The sequence below is a fragment of the Lolium rigidum genome, chromosome 7 (assembly GCF_022539505.1).
Source record: "Lolium rigidum isolate FL_2022 chromosome 7, APGP_CSIRO_Lrig_0.1, whole genome shotgun sequence".
NCBI lineage: Eukaryota > Viridiplantae > Streptophyta > Magnoliopsida > Poales > Poaceae > Lolium > Lolium rigidum.
In genome coordinates this window covers 42360971-42366566 of record NC_061514.1, presented here as the reverse complement: position 1 = coordinate 42366566, position 5596 = coordinate 42360971, and positions in this window count along the sequence as shown.

Genomic DNA, 5596 nt, shown 5'->3' with positions numbered 1-5596 from the left:
TAGATCATCCCTCTTCTCTTTTGTTTACACATTGATACGTCTCCAACGTATCGATAATTTCTTATGTTCCATGCTTGTTTTATGACAATACCTACATTTTTTATACACACTTTATGTCATATTTATGCATTTTCTGGAACTAACCTATTGACGAGATGCCGAAGTGTCAGTTCCTCTTTTCTGCTGTTTTTGGTTTCAGAAATCCTAGTAAGGAAATATTCTCGGAATTGGACGAAATCAACGCCCAGTATCTTATTTTTCCATGAAGCTTCCAGAACACCGAAGAGAGACCAGAGGGGAGCCAGGGGGGCCCCACACGCCAGGGCGGCGCGGCCAAGGGGTGGGGCACGCCCCCCTATTGTGTGGCCCCACCAGGGCCCCTCCGAGGCTGCCCTTCCGCCTACTTAAGGACTCCGTCGCGAAAACCCTAAAAGGAATAAGCCACGGTACGAGAAACCTTCCAGAGCCGCCGCCATCGCGAAGCCAAGATTTGGGGGACAGAAGTCTCTGTTCCGGCACGCCGCCGGGACGGGGAAGTGCCCCCGGAAGGCATCTCCATCGACTCCATCGCCATCTTCATCGTCGCTGCTGTCTCCCATGATGAGGAGGGAGTAGTTCTCCCTCGAGGCTAAGGGCTGTACCGGTAGCTATGTGGTTCATCTCTCTCTCCCATGTGATCTTTATGTGATCATGAGCTTTGTGATCTAGTTGAATATCATCTATGTGCTACTCTAGTGATGTTATTAAAGTAGTCTATTCCTCCTTCATGATGTAATGGTGACAGTGTGTGCATCATGTAGTACTTGGCGTAGGTTATGATTGTAATCTCTTGTAGATTATGGAGTTAACTATTACTATGATAGTATTGATGTGATCTATTCCCCCTTTCATAGTGTAATGGTGACGAGTGTGTGCGCTATGTTAGTTCTCGGTCTAAATTGCAATGATCTATTATGCACTCTAAGGTTATTTAAATATGAACATCGAATGTTGTGGAGCTTGTTAACTCCGGCATTGAGGTGCTCTTGTAGCCCTACACAATGAATGGTGTTTGTCATCCAACAAGAGAGTGTAGAGAAAGTAGTATTTGTTTATTCAGTTATGTGATCAATGTTGAGAGTGTCCACTAGTGAAAGTATGACCCCTAGGCCTTGTTTCCAAGCACTGAAACTCCGTTTATTTACTGTTCTGTTGCATGTTTACACGCTGACATATTTTATTCAGATTGCTATTACCACTCATATACATCCATATTACTTGTATTTCACTATCTCTTCGCCGAACTAGTGCACCTATACATCTGACAAGTGTATTAGGTGTGTTGGGGACACAAGAGACTTCTTGTATCGTGATTGCGGGGTTGCTTGAGAGGGATATCTTTGACCTCTTCCTCCCCGAGTTCGATAAACCTTGGGTGATCCACTTAAGGGAAAACTTGCTGCTTGTTCTACAAACCTCTGCTCTTGGAGGCCCAACACTGTCTACGAGGAAAAGAAGCGTGAGTAGACATCAAGCTATTTTCACGGCGCCGTTGCCGGGGAGGTAAGGTAAAAGGTATTCACATCCTCCGACTACTAAGCTATTTCCTAGCACTGTTGCCGGTGTGTGAGTGCTCGAAGCTATTTCCTTTAGATCCTGCAATTGCATCTTTTTGTTTATTGTTTACACTAGTTAGGCATAATGGAAAATAACAATGAGCTTTTTATTCTATTTCCTGAGTTAAGACATGGATTGTTTGCTGCGAAAATTAAAAAACCTATAGAATCTTATTTGCATGCTAGTAGCAATGATATTAGTATGAACGCTTTGAACACCATTGTTGCTAATGATATGGAAAATTCTAAGCTTGGGGAAGCTGGTTTTGATGAGCATGATATCTTTAGTCCCCCAAGTTTTGAGGAGAAAATTTTCTTTGATGATACTTTGCCTCCTATTTATGATGATTATAATGACAGTGGTCTTTTGGTGCCGCCTACTATGGAGAGTAAATTTTATTATGATTATACTATGCCTCCTACACTTGATGAGAATAATAATGATAGCTACTTTGTTGAATTTGCTCCCACTACAACTAATAAAATTGATTATGCTTATGTGGAGAGTAATAATTTTATGCATATAGCTCATGATAAGAATGTTTCATTTGATAGTTATATTGTTGAGTTTGTTCACGATGCTACTGAAAATCTTTATGAGAGAGGAAAATATGGTTGTAGAAATTTTCGTGTTACTAAAACACCTCTCTTTTTACTGAAAATCTTGAAGTTACACTTGTTTTATCTTTCTATGCTTGTTGCATTATGCTTCATGAATTTGTTTATTTACAAGATTCCTTTTCATAGGAAGTGGGTTAGGCTTAAATGTGTTTTGAATTTGCTTCTTGATGCTCTCTTTTTGCTTCAACTCTCATACTTATGTGAGCATCATTAAAATTGCTGAGCCCATCTTAATGGCTATAAAGAAAGAACTTCTTGGGAGATAACCCATGTGTTTATTTTGCTACTGTTTTATTGTGTCTTGGAAGTTGTTACTACTGTAGAAACCTCTCCTTATCTTATTTTATTGCATTGTTGTGCCAAGTAAAGTCTTTGATAGCAAGGTTCATACTAGATTTGGATTACTCGCGTAGAAACAGATTTGCATCCATCACGAATTTGGGCGGGGTTCTCTGTAGGTAACTCAGAAAAATCTGCCAATTTACGTGCGTGATCCTCGGATATGTACGCAACTTTCATTCAATTTGAGCATTTTCATCCGAGCAAGTTAAGTGCCACAGAAAAATTCGTCTTTACGGACTGTTCGTTTTGACAGATTCTGCCTTTTATTTCGCATTGCCTCTTTTGCTATGCTTGATGGATTTCTTTGTTCCATTAACTTTCAGTAGCTTTGGGCAATGTCCAGAAGTGTTAAGAATGATTGTGTTACCTCTGAACATGTGAATTTTTGATTATGCACTAACCCTCTAATGAGTTTGTTTTGAGTTTGGTGTGGAGGAAGTTTTCAAGGGTCAAGAGAGGAGGATGATATATGAACAAGAAGAGTGAAAAGCCTAAGCTTGGGGATGCCCCCGTGGTTCATCCCTGCGTATTTCAAGAAGACTCAAGCGTCTAAGCTTGGGGATGCCCAAGGCATCCCCTTCTTCATCGACAACTTATCAGGTCACCTCTAGTGAAACTATATTTTTATTCAGTCACATCTTATGTACTTTACTTGGATGTAATATCCTAGGTAATGGGGTTACAAAAATAGAGGAAACAGATGTGTGCATTGCATTCATGCATAGAAAATCTGGGGAATTTTCGCGCTTTAAAGTAAAACAGTCACGATGAATCGAAGTTTCACTTGACCTTGGTGGAATTGAAGTAGTTCATCAAGTCAAGCGCTATAAACCTCAATGTGACTTTGTTAAAACCTTGTTTTGGGTAGAGATGATTTGATCTAAGGGGTTAGATCAAATGGAATTAATATTCAACACAACAACACATTAATCAATGATCAATTGCTTGATCTCATAACGGATCATAATATGGTAATCATTTCCATAACATAAGAACATCTGTTTAGTTACAAACCAAGTAACAATAAAATGGAGAAACCATTCTTGACTATCTTCTCCATGTCCTAAAAACTAATCCATGATCTTACCATGAAACCTCATGGTATTTATTCCACTTCAACATTGGAACTATAACAAGGAGATCCACTCAAGAAGTATATATTCTTCTCTATTCCAAATTATTAAGCATCAAACCTAGAGAGGTGAGAGTTCTATTATAACTATTAAATGAGCAATGACAAACCTTGAGCTAAACCCTGGATATACATCTATGTAAACAAAACCTCATCTTAAGAACACAACCTTGGAATATTATTCAAGTCCTTCCAAATGAGAGAAACCATAGATACTAATTTTTATCTTTACATAATTAAGAATCAAGAACAACCTTGAGCTAAAGTATTAGCTTGCAAACCATTTTCCTTGGAGTGGTGAGATAACCTAATATCACATGGAATAATAACATATCCATGAATTGATAAAGTAAGGAGGAGATTAATTCAACCAAGATAGCCAAGTGGAGTTTTAGACTTGATATCTATTAAGATATGGTGAATACACCATAAACCCTAGAATAAACCATTCCATTAGAAATACTTTAGGAAGCCAAACCTTGAACAATATAAATTAAGTGATGATCATAAACCCTAAGAACTTGAGGTAGAGATATTAAGAACAAGTTGATCATGCCTAATCCATGATCATGCTCTTGAAGTATGTAAGGATAAGTTAAACCCTAATAGGATAAGCAGATATCTTTAGCCACATGAAATTATAAGGAGATCAATAATAAGCAACCCTAGGCTCAGACCCCAACATTAACTTGTGAACCACTTGGTGATCACAGGTATAATTCTACCACATTTACATTCCACCTATTCTTCACTTAAGAACCACGTGAAAACCTCTAGAGTCAAACTCTATACTTTATATGGTGAGAGATCATTCATCCATATAACCAAAGTTAACTATAAAAAGAACCATAACTATTTTAGTTACTTTAATTATAGATTAAGGATATAAAAGAAGTCTATAGGAATAAGATAGAATCAATTCTCATATCCTTAACCACTAAATGAGAATAATAACAAGTAACCATATTATTTTGGTTAAAGAAGATTAATCCTAGCACATGCAATATGGTGTCATTTCATCTCTATAACCTAGAATTAAACCTAAACCCTAGTTTATGTATCACTATGGTGATCATAATAAAAACCATGCCATAATTGAGATTCAAACCAATTTCCATTAGGTAAATATAATTAGAACCCTAATGGTTCATTAATTAAATAAAATGTTTCAATTATAAAACATAAGAGCCACTTAATGCTAAGTCCTATAAGTAAACCATATGTGTAGTGATCAACCATTTATCTTTGTAACCAAGATAAACCATGATGGAAACAATCCCTACTGAGATACTTTCAAATGTAATGATAGTATTAACCTTAACAAGGGGTTTATCATAGATACTATAAAACCCTAGTACATTGGGGCTCATATAAAATCATGTGCAAGTGACCAATTCCCTAAATTGGAACCAATTCTTAATACAACCTTTAAAATACTTGGAGTAGAAATTATCAGCTCTAATAATTCAAAAGAGATTGGAATTTTTAAGAGAGAAATGAATTTCAAAGAACCCTATATTCATGCTTAATTGATATTTTGAATAAGCCTAAAAATATGGAATATACTCAAAAATAAAACACTTGTTCTAAATAGAAGGAATGGTGTAATAATCATTGTTCTACAACTTAATCAAATTTAACCCAATCAGAACCTGCAAATAAAATAGGAATTCAAATCTGGTTCAAATTGGAAAGAAATACAAAATAGAAAATTGAAAACAGAAAAGAAAAAGAGAGAAAAGGACTTACTTACCTTACCTGGCCATGTAGCCCACCAAGCAGTCCAACAGCAGCCCGCCGAGCAGCCCAAGACACCACCCAGGAGAAGCCCACTAAACAGCCCATATACCTCTTCGTCAAAATAAACAACGAGGAGTTCATCCTCATCCTCTCCTCGCGCATGGAC